This window comes from Oreochromis niloticus, linkage group LG12, assembly GCF_001858045.2.
Source record: "Oreochromis niloticus isolate F11D_XX linkage group LG12, O_niloticus_UMD_NMBU, whole genome shotgun sequence".
Lineage (NCBI taxonomy): Eukaryota > Metazoa > Chordata > Actinopteri > Cichliformes > Cichlidae > Oreochromis > Oreochromis niloticus.
Window position 1 is genome coordinate 33,989,103 of NC_031977.2, and position 23,831 is coordinate 34,012,933.

At 38.3% G+C, this 23,831-nt stretch overlaps 1 long non-coding RNA gene across 1 annotated transcript in view; it reads right to left on the reverse strand.

The window, feature by feature from the left end:
* LOC112848319 (uncharacterized) overlaps positions 1-21,538 on the reverse strand; it is a 72,653-nt gene extending 51,115 nt beyond the window's left edge. Inside the window, exons 1-2 of the long non-coding RNA XR_003222405.1 lie at positions 21,299-21,538; positions 20,165-20,302 (exon numbers count right to left, since the gene is read on the reverse strand). This is a non-coding gene — a long non-coding RNA (uncharacterized LOC112848319). The remainder of the gene's footprint in view (positions 1-20,164; positions 20,303-21,298) is intronic.
* Between the last annotated feature and the right edge of the window lie 2,293 nt (positions 21,539-23,831).

A 23,831-nucleotide genomic window follows, 5' to 3' on the forward strand; every position in this document is an offset into this window, starting at 1 on the left:
CGTCAAGAAATGACATATAAAAGACGCCACCTTAGCGAAGTGGGAACTTACACTTTTGAGGCAAAGTAAATTATGTAAGACTGACGTTACCATCAGAGGTTTGGTAAAACCTCTTGGACACGCAAACCTAGATTTAGACATTTTTTAATACTGACGAGAATAAAACTCAAAGTGAAGTAAAGCTGCTTTCTGACACCATCTACAAACCATTCAAACATAAGTCTCAGTGCAAATATATTCTAATATTTGTAGAGCGATTGTTTAGAGAAAAGACTAAGAGCCGTGGCACTGAACACAATCTGTAAAATCTAATCCATTTGTCTAAATGATGTGTGAATACAATATAAACATTAATCTTTCCATTTAACAGCTGGGTCGAACAAATAATGAATAAAGATTCAACGTGCATACGTGGTTAAACAACAAACAGCTCCATTGATATAGGAAAATGTCACACACGAGGACAGTTATATCTAGAGAATTTCAGAAACCTGCCAACTAAAAACAAACACTTTTAAAGCTGATCTCATTAATGACTGTATATGATGCAGCCTTATCACTTATTTACCTGCTTAGTAAGAAACACAAAGCTAGCTGTGATCCTAAAGGCTGTTTATTGCATATGTGACCAGTCGTTCATATAAATAATGTCACCCTGCTTTACCACCAGAAATGTTTATGACGGATTAGAGGCCAGCATCCAACTGCACTTTCATTCCAGTTATTTTTGTTTTAATGCATGCGTGAATCAATTAATTCTGTCATAAAAGGCCACCATAAACTGTGTGCAGAAGTTAATGAGTCTGGCATTACCACATCATTACACCAGCTGGCATAATGGAGCATGTGTTGTTTGTCATAATATATGCTGCCCGCTTAACAGTCATAAATTGTTTGGATTGGTAAATTTCCTTTTCTGTCTGATGACAAAGACAAAAGCATGTGCACTGAGATTAGCATAGCAGCAGCAGGCACATACTTCCATACCATGCGTGCATACAGGTGTGATGTCAGGCTGCTCCAAAGGATGCCAGGTTCAACAGTGGAGATTTCTGGGAGGTTCAAACACCTTGTTATCAAATGTTTGAAGTTTTCCTAGTCATACAGCTAAATTTAGCGTAGGTCACTTGCATTCTTTATTAAACATTTTTGAGTTTCTCCTCTGCAAAGAATAGTTGTGAGCGTATTGTCCGCTAATCAATCGACTGTAGAATCGCTGTTCACAGATGTAAAGCCCAACAGACTGAACATGAGCAGGAAAGATCTTTAAAGAAATCTTTAAATCCATCCATTCATTTTCTTAACTCCACATCCAACCAGGGTTGGAGGACAGACTGACGCTTTCCCATGCTCACCCTGGCACCATTTAACACACGTTGGAGTTCAAAACATTCAAAAACTTGAGTGTTTATCCCTGCAACACTGCACTGCCCCTTGGCAAACATGCTAGGCACTAATGCCTGATAAAGCCTGCTGATGCATCACACTGAAGTCTACTCATGCATCATGTTTCTTGTCGAAACAGAGGTACAAAATGTGCCTCCATCCATTCATCCTCTTATAAGCAGTCTGGAACTCACGGAGGGGGGAGGAGCCCATCCTGTCTCAAGGTCACCAGGCCCTTCACCACGGTGGCATGATGGGTAGCTCTTGCCTGTGCCAGCCAGTCAACCGGCCAGGAACTGTTCTGGTTTGCCTGGCCAACATTACCTTGACTGAAAGGAGAGAAGGAGGCACCGGCAACCCCTGCCGCTCAGTAACTGGTACCAAATGGTGCCTCCCCTCTAGGGTCCTGACCTGCAAGCAGGCAAAGTCCCAGGACACCTCAGAGCTAAGCTGGAGGATGGGCAGACAGCTGTCTTCTGTCACTGGGCCCGTGGACCTTGAAGATCACCGTTCGCTGCATACACAGTCACTTAGAAACAGACCTGCTCAAAAATCAGGACACTACATTTAAAATTAAGCTATATTTCTCCGCCATCTATTTCCAAAGCAAAGTTTATTGTTCTCCATTCCATTTTCAGCTTTAATAGTGGTTTGAGACAAAGGTTACGTGCAGAGTATCCAGAAATAGGGAACATAAGTAAAAATAATTGAGCACACAAGGAACAAGGAGCAAAACATAATAATTACCAATGATAAGCTTTGTTTTTCTGTGAAATTACACTTGATAGTTGTTCTCTTATTTTGGAAAAGCAGACATACTTAGCTTTGTCACATTCAGTTTTATGCATTTATCCTCAGCAGGATGACGTCAAAAATAAAACTTTTTTTTTAGGTAGTCACTGTAGTAATTACGCTCTGTTTATTTTCTCTGCATAATTAAAGATCAAATATGCAAAAATCATAAAGAACTCAATGTTTAGGTAAAACAGTTAATATGAAAACAAGTGAAAAAATATTTTTATTTCTTAATTCTCCTGCCACTATTGTTGCCTCAGGAGAATTAAGATCTTTTTGAAGAAGTAAAGATATAACAGAGAAGACGAAAACGTCTTATGTCCTGTACTGACACCTTCCCCTGTGAAGCCAGCAAGACTCTGAGGAACAATGTTATATGGATTTTGAAGGGGAGAAGCTGCATAATTAATTTGTATATTCTAGCATGACAGATGTTTGATTTTGGCCGTAAAAGTAATTAATAAGAGAGTGAAGGGAGAGGCAGATTGCTGGAAGATTATTTATGAAGACTCCTCACTGAGCACGTTAGAAGTAGGGGGGCTGAGTGAGAGAGAGAGAGAGAGAGAGAGTGTTACATAGGGTATCGGCCCTTGCTTGAGCCCTAACATCAGCTGTCCCAGCTGTTAGCCTAGCTGCTGCTACTGTCATCAGATTAGTTTTGTCCATCTATGCTCAGCTGAAATGACTGTCATACACACTGAATATGCAGGTTTTCCCACAAATAAATTTTTGGTGATTGGCAGCTACGCATGTCCATTTAGCATCTCAGAAAAACTTCCAATAGTTTACCAGTGGAAAGTCCAGTCACTGCTAATCAGCTAGCCACAGTTTTTGCCATCTTGTGTTTTACTACCAGTCCACCAGCTGGCTCAGTGGTTGTTGGGGAAGTCTTCAATATTGTTCATCTGCCTACCCACAAAGGATCTTGTTTCACAATAGGCCATCCTCTAAAATCACCTTTTGCACTGCAGATAGTGATGGCAATCTTTATTTCTCTCTTAATATCCACTGTGCAAGAGAGCCACTATAACAGTGGTTCTTAACCTTGTTGGAGGTACTGAACCCCACCAGTTTCATATGCGCATTCACTGAACCCCTCTTTAGTGAAAAATAAAATATGATTTTTTTCAAATTCAAGACATAGATATGTTTTTTACTGGTGCACAAAATGAGCCGTGCATGTCACAGCGGAGGCTCTGCCGAACCCCTGAGATCGACTCACCGAACCCCTCGAACCCAGGTTAAGAACCACTGCACTATAACGAGAACCTGCATCAGGTGGAGCTCTGGTTCATGTGCCACTAAGCCAAGCTCATTGAGACTGCAGACAAAATACAAGAACTACTATTGACACATACAGAGTGCCACCCAATGTAAGGTTGGGTGGTGGCTGCCATAAACTAACAGTATTGGTAGTTAGCAAAATCCTTTAGTTAGTTAAACTAGTTAAACTCTTTAATCAAACTTAACGCTCAAATATTATTTTCAAATTCACCGTTTTACAAAAAAACAGCAGACTCTAGTGAAGGATTTTTTAAAATTAAGATGCCAAATTACAGTTATTTAATTCCTAAACAGAAAGATTAGTTTTAGTGGCTGAATGTTATACTTGATTAATTTCTCAGAGAAGCCCAGTGTGCCAACACAAATTTGGGTATAAAAAAAAGTGAATTCAGTCATTTTTAGATTGAAAGTTTGTCAGATTTCTAAAATAGTTTTAGTTTAGTTGTTTTTGTTACAGGTGTTATAATAAATTTGTTTCAAGAAAAAAGATATTTTCAAGGTGAGCCAAAAACCTCTTTTTTCTGTTTTTTATGTGGCAGCATACAAGAAAAATCCTGGTATTTCTCCTCTTTTTTTTAATTCACCATAAAATGCTACTAGTATTACAATTTGTTCAGAGAAGAAACTTACCAATTATTTATTCATTTCAATAATAAATTAGTATAATAGCTCATTTGAGAAGATGCATGTCTTTTCTCAGTGCACACTTTTATGCACGTGCACACACCAACCACCATGGGGTCTAAATGTGTGAAAAACACAGATATCAGATAAAGTAAACAGATAAAATCCAGGAGGTGAGTTTCCTGCCACATTTTTGGATTCTGATCAGACGATCAGGGCAGGCAGATTTTATTCAGGACTTCATCATCATCTTCCTCGTTTTTCATCTTCCTCTCCCTTCCAAACCACAAGTTTTGCAAAAGTTTCCTGAAACTGCTTAAATCCTCAGCACTGTACAGGATGTTTAGTGGTTTCAGTTCCCATGTTAACATGCATGCCACAGATTTGTTGTATAAGATGTGAATTACATCTAACTGAATATGAACATACTTGTCAAGATGCTTCACTATGGACCAATCTGGTCACCCATGACTAGAAAAGAGAGAAAGCCTCATATGAAACAGGGCTCTCCCACTTTGGTCAGAGGCATGCCTGGACTTACAGAAACACAGGCCCAACAGGAGAAGGAAAATAATTAGATACGGCTCGGCGTTTTGCAACAGCAGGGACGGGACAATTTATGCTCCAATCTAGGCACAAACTTCCGCTTTTCTTTTTTTCCCTTTTATTGCAGAGCTGTACGCCTTCAGAAGATAATAATGAACTGTAATGGATGCCAAACAGTGAGGACAGGGAGTGAATGTAATTTTCTCAATGAGGGCATAAATCTCACACTGAGGCTGTTACTGGAGAGTCTTGTGGATATTCAAATCTGCTGGTTTGATTGAAGCAGTCACTGTACATCACAGCCCTTGTAACTCGACAGAAGGTTAGTGCAGGTGATCTGGCACAATGTGATCTTGTTCGTTGTAAGCCCAGATGCTCTGTAGGATCTTATTAGTCGCCATTGATTAAAAACAATGCAACGACAGTAATCCATAGGAAGGGTCTACTTAATCAGCCCCCACTGTTCTTACTGTAATATAAAAAGATGCTGTTTTCACAATAGAATCTTGTTTTACTTAGCTGTGAAATCTTTGAGCTCACATTAACACAGATAGCCAGATCCATGGAGTTTAGGATCTGAATAAAACTGAGGGGGAGAAAAACCCATGAGTGGATAATTACAGAGTGATTACAGCCTGAGTGATTTGTTTAGCCGGCTACATGATGAGACCTACAGGTGAACATCTTTATTTAATAGCTTCTGCAGGTGTCACTTGCAGAAAACTCAAATCTTTATTATCTCAAAAACATTCAAAACCAACAAGACACCTAGCCATGATTTCCTCTTGCAGATGTGAGTGTGGGGGAAGAAAAAGAAAAAACAAACAAACAAACAAAACTATAGTCAAAAAAGAACAAAAATTGTAATTTGGCTGGTGTTATACATACTGGTTTGCGTCGATGTAGACCAGGGGTGGGGAACTCCAGGCCTCGAGGGCCAGTGTCCTGCAGGTTTTAGATCTCACCCTGGGCCAACATACCTGAATCAAGTGATTAGTTCATTACCAGGCCTCTGGAGAACTTCAAGACATGTTGAGGAGGTCATTTAGCCATTTAAATCAGCTGTGTTGGATCAAGGACACATCTAAAACCTGCAGGAAACCAGCCCTCGAGGCCTGGAGCTCCTCACCCCTGATGTAGACAAAATATTTTCCACTTTTAAAGAGCAGAAAAGGCCTATATTTGGAGACAGGAGGGTTTGGCACTAGCAAAAAATCACTTTTCTACTCACACCAAAAACCACAATTCAAGCAAATAAGAAGCAACTTTGGTGATGGGTTGCCAAGCAGCAAGCAGAGTGGAGCAGCTGTGGGCAGGCTATAGCTTGTGGCCTATGTGGCCAATAGACTTGCTCAATTTATGTTATAAAATGCACTTTTTTTCGTTAATGAATAATACAGACCTGACACATGTATTAGGGTGTTCAATAAATCTAAAAACTCAGTAAAGCAAATGGAGAGAAATAAATTTTCCACAGAGTAAGTTTTAAAATAATAGAAAATTATACACTTTGACTATAAAGTGTATAAAGTTCACATTTTCCAGCCGTGTTCCACTGTGTGCATCCCACTGCTTTGGCTAAAAACAGGTTTATGTAAAGGCTTTGGGTTAAGTATTTTATTAAGCGAATTATCCCAATGTCAAGAAAACCTTTACACTCAAACAAATGCTGTGCCAACATAACTGAAATGGAATTATGATACAGTTTTGTTTTACAACGGTAGGCGAAAAGTGACAGATGTACGTAACATAAATACAATTTATAATATTAAACGAAGGAAAAGGCACAGAATAAACAGGACCATTATGGTCATTTGTATATTTATAGTTGGTACTAGCGATGGAAAATTAATCCATTTTCCCTTTCATTAGTAAATGTGACTTCCAAAACTTATGAAAACAAGATAATATTATACTTTATATTATATTTCTTATCTTTACCATTACCAATCTAGTACACACTTTGGCTTTACTTTTGCCTCTCCATGAAAAACCAAATTTACTAGCCAACAGTTTGTGGCAGTTCACACTTATGTATTCGTTTATTACAAAGTTCAATAAAAGCATCGTTTCCAGACTCAATGAGTAACTGTAAATAATTGTGATTTAATAATGACCAAAATAAATGTCTCTGATGATCATTGTCACAATTAAGCAGCCTCCCCAGATAAGCACATCTGCAGTTGTTAAATCTCAGGACTGTGGTAATGTTAGCCTTTTATATCACAGCTCAAAGAACTGATGACGACAACATCGCAAAATGCATAAAAAAGTGAAACAAGAACAGGAATAATAATGTTAACGTCAGTAAATGTTATCTTTTGTCTCTTTTTGGCAAATAACTTACACTTGAACTTCAAGCGCACAAATGCTCATAAAACAAAAATGGCAATCACTTCAGAATCATCACATGTACATATAAAGAAGATTGATGTATGTAAGAAGATCAATGACTCCTGATAGTCTCAGCGCATTCTTAAATCATTCTAATTTCACTTTTGATAAAGTAATTTTCTTTTAGCACATCTAAACTCAGATGGCTGAATTCAGTGGTTCTGGGGCAAATTTATCCATCTGTATTTCTGTTACTGTTAAACCACAAGAGCAGCTGTAAGATTTAGTTTTCATTACAAACACAGTTTAAATGATAAATTACTAGTGAAATCCTTTAGGCTGAAAAGCTGTGATCATTTCACAAGAGGAGAAAATTATATCAGAAATAAAACATGATAAAAGAAAATCTGCAAAAATACTTCACAGGCTGTTAAATTACATTTGCAGTTATGTGACTGAGGTAAATTAGTTTGAGTGAATTTGTTTAATCTTCTCTTTCTGCATTTTAATTCACAGATTTTAAGATGAGTGAGAGAAAAATGATGATTTATTAAAACCATTCTGTGCTAAAAAAGTGAAAATGGTTTAGACAGTAAAATCTCACTTCAAATACTTGTTTGACCTCTTTCAGGCAATCAAATTAGATCTCTTTGATTGTAAATGGTAAGACTGCAGAATTGGAAGGTAAGCTAAAAAAGAGATTCTTAGCACATAATTGTACAGATGTGTCTGATTAATGGTTAATGCATTTGAAATTAATTACAAGCAATAAATTAGCGCTCCAACACAAGACAAAGTGAATTGAATCTTTCTCTTTCGTGAAGGATAAATAGAGAGATGAAATATAATGAAGAAAGGATGAAAGTGATCATAAAGAAATACATTTGCATACTAATTAAAACCAACCTAATAATCTCCCCCATAGTCTTCAAAGAAGTGTACTCAATAGAAGTCATTTCCATAACTTACTGAATTATTGTGCTACTGTCCTACAGTCCTGTGGGGTACTCGTCTGTCTCAGCTAGGTGAGCTTTTCTTTTGTTTTAAACTTTTTATGCCAACTCTCAATGCAGTTTAGTGGAATTCAAAGCAAACTCTTAATACAAGGGTTAACTGTCCTTTCAGTGTGTTCACTACAAGACTTTAAAAATCAAAAGAGCACATTTAAGACCTGTTATAAACGGCTCTAATGAATTCCTCCCCATGACATTGCAGGTATCATTTAACTGGAAGACATAAAAAAGGCTTGTTAATAAATGATCCATGTTTTTAAAAAATCATCTCAGATTTAGGTGTTTCTTTTGCAGCACAACAGAGTTCCCTCCAGTATTACATTTATGAAGCAGGTGCTAACCTACATTCAGTGAATCACTGTCCTTTACAGCAGAAGAAACATATGGCGCCCTTTGACAGTTTCCTACACACAGCCTGTCGCCTCTTAAAGGCTCCACAGTCAACAGGGAATATTAACCTGTGAGGACCAGGAAGAAAGAACAAAACAAGTTCAAACAACAGCACACACCTCTTCAGACGTTGTGGGTCACTAAGTTGCTTTTTTATTTATTTTTAAAGGTAAGCACAGTAAATTCTTATAGTTTATAAGTTTAGAAATGTTGGTTGTTTCTGGGGAAGGAGGGTTTAACTCTTTGACCTTACTTAACTGGTATGTGGATTTATATGTGTATGTCCTATTAGTTTCTGGAAGTTATGACTGTACTGCTGTCCTTCTTGTCCAGGACACACACGTAAAAGACATTTTTAATCTCAAGAGGTTTTTTTTCGTTGTTAGAATAGAAAGTACCCTTGGAGCTGCAAAAGTGAATTAATAGTTAATGGAATTATTAAGAAATACTTTATGACTTTTAACTGAATATCTATGGAAACTAAAAAGGTCATTTAAGAAACTATCACTCCAGTGTTCCTATTACACATTAGCTTATCATCATGTTCCCACAGCTGAATCTGTTAACAAAGACAGCAAAAAGGTAACTTGCTAAAGTGTTAACAGCACCACCCTGTATGCTTTTAATTAGTTTTAAAACTTTGTTTTACTGTAATTTAACCTGCAACTGAGAGCCTGTTGTTGCTACATCGATATGACTATATACATAGGTATAGAAGATACTCTACATGGTATACCAAGGTTGAAAAAGCACTACAGCTGAACTTGAGCTGTGTTACTTCTGCTGCCATCTCAGTTAATATATGACTACCTGAATTACATTAAAATGTGAATTGCTACACTGAGTCTGGAGTAGCAGCACCTAGTTCTCCACCTACCTGCAGGATGTGGTTAGAGTAGACCTCCAGCTTACAGCATATTGTCAAACCACAACAAAAACTACCCATTTAACTGTGGTATGAAGTTCTTTAGCAAATGACTGCAACTGATAAAAAAAAGGGTCAAATTGCAAAATACACCAAGACAGCCAGCCTGTCCAAGTAAAGTCTGTGTGAGGGAAACACTGTATATGCAAGCGTGGATTTAGCAAAACTTTCCTCCATTCACATTCAATTCAATTTTATTTATACAGCACCAAATCACAAGTTTCCTCAAGGCGCTTTATATTGTAAGGTAGACCCTACAATGATACATACAGAGAAAAACCCAACAATCATATGACCCCCTATGAGCAAGCACTTTGGCGACAGTGGGAAGGAAAAACTCCCTTTTAACAGGAAGAAACCTCCGACAGAACCAGGCTCAGGGAGGGGCGGGGCCATCTGCTGTGACCAGCTGGGGTGAGAGAAGGAAGACAGGATAAAGACATGCTGTGGAAGAGAGACAGAGATTAATAACAAGTATGATTCAGTGCAGAGAGGTCTATTAACACAGAGTGAGTGAGAAAGGTGACTGAAGAAGAAATACTCAATGCATCACGTTCTTAATTATATTCAAGTCTGCACATTTGTTCAAACCTGAACCTTGTTTATACTCAGCTGATCAATGCTTCAACTGTATCTGAGGGTTTCAATGTATCCAAGTCAGTGCAGCCTTCTGAGGAAAAACTGTTGCCCACCCATCCTATAAACTGTGGGTTATAGCACTGCATGCCATTTATTTCTTATAAATGGCATGTAAGGACATAAGGTGTGCACACATCTGTGTGTGCACACCTTATGTCCTTTATAAGATGGCCTCTTTTCTTTATATAGCCACATGGAACTAAATGTAGATGTATTAACATACAAAAACTTTCACTAGTTGAGATTAAATAAATCCTTCTGTTAATTTTCTGGCCTTCTCCCTCATCTGCAGTCACGAGGACAGCCAGTGGGCTTCTTCATCCCAGTGGGGTAAACCTCTCAGAAGCGATATGTAATTAAACTCGGACAGCATATTCTTTAATCCTAAAGGCTATTATGGATTTATGGTCAGTGCATTGTCTGAGCTCCACAATGGCTTTTCCTCTCTGCACCATATATGTTCTTAAATGGGTAGATAAAGATTTTGTAACCCTTTTAAATCCAGGTTCGTAATGGAAGTGCAACAATGGCTTACTGCCCTCATGGACTAATACGTCAGCCTTTGTGTTTGGCCTGGGATGGATAGAAAAGCTCAAAAAGGATAGAGAAATCTGTAATTATAATGCATCAACCATCATCAATGACATATTTCTGAATCCTTTTCCAGTCACATTAGTAATGAGCAGAGCTGTACATGTGGAATTGTAATTATGTTGTATTCATTTTTAGCTCTCAGGGATTAAAGTATCGACTATGTTTAATTGCAAGTGTTCTATATTTTAGAACAGTGGAGCCCTGATTAAGAGTGACCCATCCCCACCGCAGGACGCTTTGAAATGCCGTGAATACTTAACTTAATTGCTACTTTCATTTGCAGTATTTTGACTCAATCTCCTTTCTCTGGCTCTGCGGGGAACTGCTGATGTAACATTTCCCCCATCTCCGAACAAGCATTGCAGTAACAGGGATTTTTCTCACCTTCCTTTATTCCTTTACATTACTTGTCCAAGTCAGAAGCACCATAAAAGTTTTTATTTTTAAATATGTACCACATGATTTGGATAGTTGATTGTTCATCTATTTATTTATTTATGGTCATTGTTTGATGCCCAATTAGTGGCTTTTCAAAGATGCAGTCCTCTTGGGGAAAATAGGAAACCATTTCATCATATCCAAATACACAAGACTGAACTTCATGCAAATCAAATATATCAACAAACACTATCACCTAAAGTGTTTGAATTCTAGGCTGAAAACCAAGGAGGAAAAGAAAAACTGTAAAGCCAGAAACTATTTAACCTGAGGCCTTACAGCTGTATGCAAAAGATGGAAATAGCCTCAGAGACTAAAAGGTGAAGTCAATGTGGAAGAAGCTTAAACCTGCATTCTATCAAACGGGTAACGAAGGTCTTGAACCTGTTTTTTTTTGGGGGGGGGGGTTTACAATATTTTCAGAAAACTTGACCTCTGACCTTGAGGTCGAGGTCACCACGATTCAAATGTGTCTCAGATTTTCAGTAGCGGCACCTATGGTATCAATTTGAAATTCCTAGGTTACTTCCAAGATTTTAAGAAAATATGACCTCTGACTGTGACGTTTGAGATTCAAATTCATCTGAGATATTTAGTAGATGCACCTGAGGTACGTTGCCTTGTTCTTGAGTTTTCGCATTTAGCACCCCACCAGGGTGGCGACAATAACCAACAGCCAACCTTGGCTTGGATTTCTCTTGTTTACTACCCATCTGTAAAAGTCACAACCTGTTAGAACCCTCTCCACAAAAGCCACTTACATATTCCAAGGATTTATATTTACAAGAACTAGTTCTTTTGAAAGGAGATCGAGAATTACAAGCGACCAAAAAGAAATTTTAATTGTAAATTGGACATAAGAAACAATACCAGCTGTGATCACACCCTTTACGTGCCATAAACAAATAAAGATATTTTCATCTTTCCCAATCAGCTGTTGGATCCTTGCGTCCTTTTCTGTCACACACAACTGAAAATGATCAGGTCTTGGTGTCTCAATGATAATGTATTCTCTCTTATTTGACTTTTTAATGGGCTTTCACCTAATTATCATCACATGGTTCCAAAGATGTGTGCTGGGGAGCAAACTCAGGAGTCTGGGAACAAAAGGAGGTCAGATCTGGAGGTGTTGGCACATGGCCTGATCCGCTCCGGTACCCCCCTCTCCCTGTTTCTGTGCAGTGATAAATTTTCCCCTTGAAGATGATGTCAATATGTTGATGTGCCTTCCTTTATTAAGATACCATCCAACTGATAACAAGTCCTGCTGTGTATTACCAACATAAATAATTAGAACAGAGACCAAGGAACGGCAGGTGGCTTTTGGCACAAAGAAATAATCATACTTGATGTGGAAAATAAAGTAAAAGGACCCATCTGTTCACGGCAGGGGGAGGCGAAAAAACACGTTAACATATTGTCAGCAACATTATGAAATACACAGTTAATAATTTTGTCATGGCACATGGCTCTGGACACTTGTTTTAAATAATCTAACAGAAGTGAGCCAGGCCCTGCTTCGATGCTTCAAATTAACCGCAGATTTGCACGCTCATGACTACCGGCCATTTTGTCACACGCTCTGCCAATTATTTACTCAAAGGGCTGATGAAGAAGGAGGCTGAAAAATATGTAACGGAGAAATTACAACATTTGGTACAGTATCTGACCAGATAACTGTCTGTCCAATACTTTGATTCAGAGTAGTGCATATAGGGGGAGATTTTAGGCAATTATTTGTGTTGTGAGCAAATTTGTGCCGTTGAAAATTTACAGTATGAGCCGAGGCTCAGCTGCCTTTTTGAATATATTAGAAAGCCAAAATTACCGCAATAAAGAGGTTGTCTATGATGGCCACTTGAGCCAATCAAAGTTCAAGAGGGCTCTTGTCAAGGGCTCTTTGACTGCTATGAGAAATCAGTGGCATATTTAGGCCACCTCAGGTGCCTGCATTGATATAATCTCCTCTTACTCTGTTGTGTACCAACAGGTTCATCAGTGGAGGGCTGTTCTACAAATCAAATTTATTTACTTGCTTGATTGAGATGATCAGTTTAATGTTTACTGGTGTGTGGAATCATCTTTGGTATATAAATGAGATGATTAAGGCTGCAGGGCTTCCCTGCTCAGGGATCTAACAGACGCCTCAGAACACAGCAGTGACTGAACTTCAGTGCACATTTCCTGCGTATTTACTGCTGTTTTCTCACAGCTTTTTCTGCATGACTCTGAAAAAAAGGAGAAGTAATTTTAGTCAAAAAAAATAAAAAAAAACAGCCAAAACACTGATTAATATCTTAGAAGATCACAGGTACCATGTAGGCTGTAAACAGATAATCCACTCCTCAAGGTTCATGTAAACATTTTTGAAATACAGGTAATTTATAGATAATGTAAAAAAAAAAGAAAAGAAATATCATTAAATAAATAACATGCTGTGCTACAGCCACTATCCACAACACCAGAAGTTTAGTTCATAGTTTTCAGTTAAAGCTGATGCATGTTGATGCATTTTAGTGACTCACTTAATAAAAAAGTAATCTGTTCTCTACAACAGTGGCTGATTTCTATAATCATATTGATATTGATATATTACAGGTGCATGACTATGAACAACTATAACCAAATAACAGTAGAAATGTACATGATGTTTTAATGTCTTATAATGTTGAAGTAAACAGGGCCCGTCTGTTCATAACCTTCATGGGGCCACTCAATGCAACATCACATAAGCATTTCTGGTTACGTTTAGGAATCAAGACACCTTTTAAATTCCTCTCAAACTCTTCCAACCGTATGCAATGAAGATACTTTTCTAAAATCTAAAATCTAGCTTTAAAAGCAATAAAATTGATTTTTACTGAGAAAAGAAAAGTCTAATGACCACTGAGGAGGGTGAAAGTCAATACACATAGCAGGGTAGTGTTTCAAATACACAGACTTAACCTGGGTTAAGTCTGTGTAATCAAATTTAGCATTTGATTCCTTCTTTAAAGCAATGCGTTTCACCATCTGATGATGAGTTGCTGCTAACCAACTAGCCCTGGCCCCTCCCGTCCCTATTGTTTCCCTACTAGACTACTAACCAGATTAATGCTGCTGTGGTCCACAACAATATTTGATACCCCCCGACTCAAATGGATTCCAACTGCACTTCTGCTCAGCTTCTCCTCTGGAGATCAGTTAATTCAGAAACTGCAGCAGATAGACAAACAGTTCATGTCGAGCCCACCAAGGAAGCAGAAAAAAACACAAGGACTACAGGATTTGGACTCAGTTTTCTCCTTCATCATTCACAAAATATATAATGTCAAGAAAGGATGAGAGCACCACATCTCCTATCATCACAAATACTTTGTAACTTTGTGGGAAACAATAATGACACACATGTTGTTTCAGTCCAACACCGCGTAGTAGAAAGTGCTTTAAGACCTCTACAGCATCTTCACTTTTCTCACAAACATTATCAGTTTCAACCTTAACCTATTACTTTAATCCCCCTAAAACTAAACACCCATTTCAAGCGTCTTTCCAATCTTGTTTCAATTAAGAGTAACACGCTCAGACAAGATGCCGAGGTGCAACAGCAGCAACAGACGGGGGAAATGCTAGCACGTCTTCTCTAAAATGGCTGCTCCTGTATCCCTTGCAGGGAAACATTATTCCTAATAAAAGTTCCTTGGAGAGTTCTTTGAACCTGAAAAGAAACACTGCCTATACCCAGGAGCAAAGAAGGCCATTACAGCTTGTAGTGGAAGATTTAATAGGTGTCATAATTTATCATGTAAACTGAAAAGTGTTTCTTAATTAAGTGCGAGCGTTAATGAATTTTTTAATTTGATCCCTGTAAGTACTTTGCCATGCTAATTGCAATATTCCACACATTAGTTATCGGCTATTGCCCTTGGCTATTTGCTGTCGTGAGGGAAGGATCCTCTTTTCCCTTCAGCTTAAGTTCATTAACTGAGTCTAAGCAAAAACTACAGACACTCTGAGTATGTGGAATATTTGGGTCTTATGCTCTGATAAATATAAAGATTTTATTGCAAAGTTGTTTTTATAGTGGCCATGCTGACAGTGATTTAAATGTCTTTTCTCTGAAAAACAACGATCAGTTGTACTTGTTAGACATTTGGGCATCTGCTTGCTCCTAACGCCACATCCCTGTACCTCAGAGATTGCACATGAGAGTAATCATTGAGTGAGCTATTTAAAATGACTAATGTAAGCCAGGCTCAGTCTTGATGACTGCCTTTGTATCCAAAGTCTTGCTATCACTGGTGGCAGGCTCATATTGTTCAGCGCAATTAATCTGTTTGAGAAACATAATAATGAAGTTGCCAACTGGTGCCTGCGCTAGTATTTTATTAATCAACTGCAATTAGGCTGTGTCGCTATGTCCTTAGGATGACTTTTCATTCACTTGCAGAAAAAAGCAGTACGCCAGCCCAACAGTGCACTGAGTGAGAAATACCGTTCGCCGCTACAGAGATCACAGATGGGCTCAGACAGACATAAAGCAATAACAATGTGGGGAAATTACTGTCAGCCGCTATGCAAATGCTAGTGAGTTTTGGCTCTGGGTATTAAATTTGTCTACTTTATAAGTGATTTCAGAAAGAACCAAAGCCATTTTAGAGTTGCTGAATTTTAGTAAGGATCGGCACCGTCGCTTACGAATCCACACTGATTACAAACAGAGACAGGCTACTGTAAACTTCTTTTACTGAGAGGAAAAATGGCAACACAGCTGATGATGTTTCTGATTTTTAACATGCCCAAGGGTCTGTTCAAGCATCGTGTCAATAGTTAACCTAAACTTACTCAGAAAGTACTTAAAACCACAGTAGTTTACAATGTTTTGCCATTGCAATGTTTAATGAATACTTGGAAACGTCAATGTTTAGACAAGTGAAATTCAAGGTGGTGCTCTGTTCACGGCCATCAAGTCAAACCATCAACCAATCTCCATTTAAAAGAAAATAATATTTAACACAATCAGTGTTAAAGAAGTGTGTGAAATATAAAGTATACAGCAAACATGGCCAATGTGGAATTAATTGGTCTGGAAAAAAAAAAATCTGCTTTCTGTGTTTTTCCTCTGATAAAAATTAAAACTATCTACCGTTTGTCAATTAAATATGACAAACAGTACATAAATGTGGTTGATATAAAGCTGGTTTCCACCACAGAACTACCGATTAGACAGCTAGTTCATGATGTCTTTACAGCATTTTCAGGGGAAGAAATCTTGAAAATTGTACTTCTGACTGACCTCAGAAAAGTGACAGGGCATGGATTGGTATTGATTTGTTACACTCAATTTTCTATTTGCTTTGTTTCCATTTCAATTTCAGCAACATTTAGATTGTTTTTAAACATTTATATTAGTGCTTCAGAGTGTCTCGCCTAAAATCTCTGAACTTCGGCTGTTTGTGAGTCTGCTCGTGTATGTTTCCTGTCATCGTACTTTTAAAAACCTCAAATTATAAGCACCCATTTACATCTTTTCTCCTCTGTTCTTCTTTTCTCTTTGTTTTCTGTCTCTACTCTCCAAATTCATTCATCCAGTCACTTTTTTACTATCTTCCCTCCCTTTAAAAACACACGGAACTACAAGGAGTGGATGTGGGGTGAATGTGTGTGAATATTAGATAGAAAGCACTTCAGTAGTAAAAAGCATAGAAAAAAGTGCTTGTGTGAATGGTTGAATGAGGCATGTTGTATAAAGCACCATGAGTGCTCAGGCAGAGCAGAAAAGTGTTATATAAGAACCATTTACAACAAGCTGCATTCTGCTTAAACTATCAGGAAAAAGGAAGCTGACAACCTGAACTGTTAATGGGGACCGTTATCCACTTCCAGCAAAGCATTTCAAGCAAAAATACCATTCGATTTTCAGTGCGAACCATTCAAATATTCTTTGAGGATCACCTCCAACCCCAAACTGCTCTCAAATGACTGTGCACAGCTGCAGTCAACTTGCTAGTTTTGCACTGGAACTAATTTTCACTTATTTTTGACTACCACATGACACAGTTTGAACTTGTTTTTATCTCTGCATGTTTCTTCTGTTCTTACACGATCATATCACCATATTTCTCCTCACACACTTTGTTGTTCTCATGCCTGGTAGTGTGTTGATTTGTACTGGCTCCTGCCAAAGCTATTGGTAGTATGACTTAATTAATATGCTGCGTGCGTGCATATATAAACATGCATAAAAGTGTAACAGTTTCCCTTTCAAACAGAACAATCAAAAAACAACTTTGATCAAACTGTGTGTGTTAGTTTTTCAAACTTAACTAATGCATGAATTTATTCAATTCATACCACACACTGAATCAGAGCTTCAGCTGATTATTCTAAGATATAATATCCTGCACAATGCTGCAGCGGGTTTCTCCTCCCTTCACCCCGTGGCAGTATAGTCACGCTTAAGATGGATTTGCTAAGCCCTTTAATTTAGCCAAAGCCAAAGGAACACAAGGCCATTAACACAAATTTTATCCTCAAACCCCACCCCTTCATGTCATGACATTCAAGCTTAATGGAGAACTCAGGAAAGGCAAACGCCTCCCCATAAATGTTTCATGAAGTAATTCCACCCATATGAAGAAACTCAGAAAAAAATCTGTTGACATTATCCCGACAATGTTGCCGGAGCATCTGCAGAGGAAATGTATTTAATATTCACAGGGCTTCTTACACTCTGACATTAGCCGAAGAAGATAATCCCTCAAAGATTAAATTAAATGTGGGCTGAAGTGTTTAGTGCTGCTATTGTTTTCATTAGTACAAAAAAAAAAGGAATTGTACTCAGTGTGTGTGGTATTAAATCGTGCTTCTGGGCGAGCACTTGACATCCACACTCCCCCGCTACTCTGATAAAACATAATATCATTCTGTGTCCATAATCTCCAAGCAGCAGGTTAGCATTAGAGTTTTTAACTACACTTAGCGGTTACTAAATATGCATTTCTGGTATTAAAATAAATCTTCTGTTGAGATAAGAGCAGAAGGTGCACTGCACTCCTCAGCTGATTCGGGACATTTGCTCATCTTCACTTCATAGAGGTGAAAAGGGCCTGATGGTGGATTGTATGGATGATAATGTGGAACATTTTGGTATTTATTAAAGTAATCTGATGTTCTCTGTTCCAAGAGCTTTTTGGGGAAATGTCAACAGGTTGAAAGAAAGCAACATCTGTGAATGTTGATTAATTATGGTTTGACAGATGTTGCTAAATGTCTGCGGACTCTGGGATATGAACGAACAGTCGAAGGTTTTTCTAAATATTGTTACCAGCAAGTTTTAAAATAGACGTCATGCAGCCCTGGTGTTTTCTTGTTGCTGTTTTTTTTTAATCTATTTATAATGCATACATAATAAAAACAACTATGAAATCACAATTACTTAAAATTTTAAATTATAAATTGACCTAACAGAATTAATAAGTGACATTATATCACATATCACAGTAGGACATCTCAACAAGTACAATAATAATAATAAAGTCAAAATAATGCATGAAATTGTGAAAAAAAAACCTAATGAATAAACACAATTTTATTTTACTTTTCATCAGGGATGGATGGGAATTGATAAGAATTTAGCAAATTCGATTTCATTATATAATATTATTGGTAAGCTATCACTTTGGGTCTCATTCTCACTGGGTTCTCATTGGCTCTGCTTTGAGAGTTACCGCCATCGCTAAACGGGGGTCACAAACACAAAAAACAAAACTGTTTCTTACCGAAGATGATTGGAAATCCTAACATCCATCGGTATGTCCGCAGTCTCCCTCACATACATTTGGGCTTCGGTTTTGATCACTAATATAATAAAGTAGTTTAATCAGTGAGATGATGTGAGTGGAAAAAAACAATAAAGGTCTCCAAAAATTGGGCATCTCTTCCTCGGAGCACTGCAGATGTGCTGATGGGATTTGTGCTCGTGCTTCAGTAAGAAACGTAGTTACATTTGTGGTGTGATGTGCATGTAGTGAGCTGTTATGTTGTAAACTGTCTGGATTTGCTTGTATAAAATAGCACTGATCGCGCCGCTCGGTACACTCGGCCAGAGGAGGAAAAATCTGTTTCTGTCAGTCTGAACAACCTGTCACCTGACTAAAACAGGCTCTCCTCCACTAACAACTGGATTTTCCCGCTTGAGTGCAGCTAGCCAAACAGCAAACAGCCAATTACTGCTAAAGAGACAGACAGCGAAAGCAGACAGTATATACTCGGTTTTAACATCCCTCGAACTGATTTTTAGTTTTGGTGTCATTTTTTCATAATCGATTCTGTCACTAGTTAGACTTACATTAGTTTATGTTAGCTATTAGCCGCAACCAACCAACCGACCACATGACGTCACGTTCCGTACTGACAGAAGATGGCGCTAAACATGTTTTTTTAACTTTAACTTTAAGAACTTCTTTCTTAAATCCAGCTTCACAGACAGAGTTACATCTATGTCAGTTTTTGAGAGCAGGGCTCAATGGTGTAAATTAGCGTTTATATGTGTAGTGTTTCATGTCCCCTTTTAAAGTAATGCAGTGGAAGTAATTAATTACTCCCAAGAGAAAAGTTTACCAAAGTAATTTGTTATACTCCATCTTACATTTGTCTGTAAAATGGCCTGAAACCCAGTGTCTCATAATTACAGTTTAACAATATAAACCTCCGGCTACAGGCCCACACACCAACACAAATCCCTACCCAATCAGGGTGCGCATGATCTTTCTCTTAGTATTTAGGCATGAACACAAAGCTGATGGCACAGAGCAAAGATGAAAATCAGCACAAAGACACTTTAAAGCTATCACCACAGTGATTCTACTGTAGAAGCATGAGCGGATAGAAACAGAGGCTGCAGCCTGACTGTTCATCACTGCCTTTGTTACCTGTTGAAGTTCAGGGTCTGGCTGCTGGGCTTGTCATTCACTCAGCCTTAACCAAGTATTATGATGTTATTTGGCATCGATGTTTTTGATTTTGTGCAAATAAATACAAAATCCATAACATAAATGCCATATTTCCTTTTTTTCTGGACAGCTTTCTTGTCAAATCTGACATTTATATACTGGTGTTCATTTTGGCAAACTGGACATTGTACAAATTATAATGCAACCCCTGGGGTGACATGTTTCAGCAAAATACCTTGAGATTAAAGGTTTACCAGACTTACCTTCAGCCAGCCGACTCTTGGTAATCCAGTGAATGTCCATCCCCTTCACCACGGCTGGCCCCTGCCAATTTAGGACCCCTGACACGCAGGTTTGCCCCCTCTGTCAGCCTGGTGTGGCTGATCAAGCTGTTCCAACAACTGGAAGACATCACAAGTTAAACACTCATTATTTTAATTTGATGCTAATCATGTGTTAATGAGACTAATCCTCGCAATGATTCAGGTAATTTGCTTAATGGCTGCCTAGAGTCCAGATTACAGCAATCAGTCACGTTTGATAAGACGTCTGTTGCGGGGCAGGGGGGAAAACTCGGTGGAGGAGAAGAGGACAGGGAACAGGTGAAGGCCAGCAGGCCTCCGGGAGAGTGGAGACATGCTAGTTCATCGGCCCTCTCACCTTTGAGCCATTAATGTCTTGGCGCTGCATCGAGGGGAGAGCTTTTTTGATATTTCCCCTCAATCATCACTCCACACACTATTTCTACACCGTTTCCACCACGATGGATGCTGAACATATTGTAAAGGAGCATCCTCATCAAGAACAGTGGCACAAGTTGTCAAAGGAAATGTAAATGAAAGTGCTCATTCGTCAGATAGTGTATTATTTAGGACATACCTGGGATAATTTAAAGGCTTGCACCATCATGAAAATGCTCATTGTTTTAATGTTTTTAATTTCCACATCTTCTGATATTGTACGTTTTTTCATATTTGCAGTTTTGTAACACAATATAGAAAAATGCTTGTTTATCTTGTTTTGTTTAGATGTTATTTTCTCAGCTAATTTCTCTGGTAAAAGTGTTGTCTCAATGATTAGTAGGAGTTATATTTAAAACTTTCAGCAAATATATGTTCTGTTAGGATTCAGTGAGCCAAACAAGCCATTTTTAAGTTGTACTTCACAACTTAAATTTAAATGACCACGTATTTTATGTATCAAGTCTTGCAGTTGACAGAGCCTTCCTGTCTGCCGTGCAGTAACACCTGTGCATTTAACTAGCTGGTGTGAATCTCAGCTAAGCTATCAACAAGCAAGCCCAGGCTAGCTAAGCTAAGCTAACTACATAAATGTAACTTATTTTCCACTCAGCAGTCACTATGCTAACTTTACTGAACTGTTTTGGTACGTCTTACCTGTCGACATTTTTCTCACTGGACACAGTTCAGACTACGCCAGGTTGTCAAACTTGAGCTTCCAGAAAATTATAAGCTAGCTAAGGGATGGGGCAAGCTGACTTCAAATTCACTGGAATGCAAAAAACTCATTATTATTATTTACCCCTAATGTTTTGAATATATTCTTTTAGCTCTTAATGGCTAATTCAATACAGTCAAACGGTGTTTTGGGCAATTTTCGGAACATATCCGGTTAAAAATCTGCCGTAACCCTTACCTTTCGTTGCCCCTCCCACCCCAAAGTTTCCATCTTCCTTTCCATCACATTTTTCTAAAAGTCATTTATAAATTATTTATTTATTGCAGTCTATTTCATTAACTACACAAAATAGACATTTGAAATGCACTGGAGGTGAGTTAAAAAAACACAAAACATGAATGCCTCGGAAGTTTTAAAACCGCTTTTAAAAAAATGCACTTTGGGGCGGTTATGATTTGATTGACATGACCCTAAGCCAATGACAGCGTAGAGCTTGTTCATCAATCTGTGCATCAAAATCTCTCTTTAAATCAGAGGTTCCCAAAGTGTGGGGCCCGCCCCCATTGCAGGGGGGGACGCGGTATGAAAAAAAAAAAAAAAAAGAGCGCTTGGACACTGTGGACAGGTTTTTGACGGGGCTCCCACACAAACGCAAAGCAGGAGATGAAGCGTCGCCAAATATGTTTCCAAACCAACTTCCTTCCAAGCCAAAGACAGGAAAATATGGTGAAGCATATCTTCCCTTTGGCTTCACCTGCACAAGTGCCAAGGTAGGTCTCCCCTGCAAAATAAGTTTCCCTGCTTCGGGAGCACGCGCTGGGCTGTTCAAATCACGGACAAACAGGATCCCACATTCTTGATTTTTAGTTCACAAACACTTCTTGTAATAACTAACTACTCCTGACATTTTGGACATGTTAGCTCTTTATGCAGTAAAGTTACAGCGGGATACAAATAATATCAGGCTGATCCTGCCGTAATTTGTTCCCCCTGTTCAAATCACGGACAAACAGTATCCCACAGCTGTTTATGTGTTTAAACCCATTTTGCACAGAGAGGCATTTTTTGAAAAATGTATTGACAGCAATGTTGAACATTATTACACAGGAAAAAAAACAACTACACGTAAAATAATTACACCGTGAAGATAGTCAGATTAACAGTATTTTGTCTCTATCTGCCATTCTGCAATTCATCTCATGTAAACAATAACGTGGGGCACAGCGTGACGTGAAAAGAGGCACATACCTTTGACGTTGCGTGACGAACTCTAATCCTCGTCCACACGTAAACGCAAAAAAGGAGTTTTAAATAATCTCCGTTTTCGGTGAATCGCAACGCCGTTTACGTGTTGACGAAAAGCCCAAACGCATAGAAACAGCTGAGTTTTCAAAAATACCCGTGTAGGTGTGGACGCAGCGTAAAAGAGTTAGTAGTTTATTTTATTATTACCTGTAATTTATTGCCGTTTACTTGTATTTGCTTAATTGTTTACTAAATGTTTGAGGTGTGAAATAAACCGCAATGGAGTTTGTAAACAAAATATGGGTGTGTGTGTGTTTGGAGGATGTGTTTGTGCGGGGGGGGGGGGGGGGGGGGGGTTTAGGTGGTGGGGGGTTTAGGTGGTGGTGGTGGTGGGGGGGCGCGAACATTTTTCTTGTAAAAAAGGGGGGCCTGGCAAAAAAAGTTTGGGAACCACTGCTTTAAATTATGGCTCTGAGACTCCAAAGAGACAAAAACATGACTTTGTCTATTTATTTAATGCATTTAAAGCTTTACACAAAAACTAATAATAGGATCAGTTAAATTACATCAGTGGAAAAAGTAAAGTCAGTATAAACTATAAACAAATACACTATAAAAGCAACAGCAACAACGACAATAATAATAATAATAATGATGATGATGATAATAATGATGTCTCTTAGAAATACAGCTGGATCTTTGTCCCAAGAGGAAGAATGAATGAGTGATCTCTCTCCCTGACTCAGATCAAGCAAGGGGATGCTACGCCCCTGACAAATAGCTGCAGCATAATGACCTGTGAGTGCTAACAAATATAAATCGTTTTCTCTTGCATTTTTACTGTCGTCAAAACAAATGCTCATTAGCCTTTTATGAGGGATTGTGTGAATAATAAATAGATCCTAATTACCCCCTATCACAAATGCAAATGTGTGAATTAAAAGCAACGGGTAGTAAAACAATAGAGCTACTTTTCCTGGCTAATATTATATGTACAGTTACTGACTTATTGAGCATGAATGGCTTAAATTAATTGTTGTGACCAGTTGCTTTACTTTACATTATTGTAGTGATGATTAATCTTTAATATGTCCCATTCCCACTAAGCGCATGTATTTCTTGGTGCTAATAAAGCTCTCTAATCTTTTTGTAGCGGTTCAGTATAAGATAACTTTTAAAACATCTGCACTTTGATCTTACGACTACTAAAATAACAAATATTTTTTAATGATTACATTAAGTTTACGGGTTACGTGTCTAAGCATG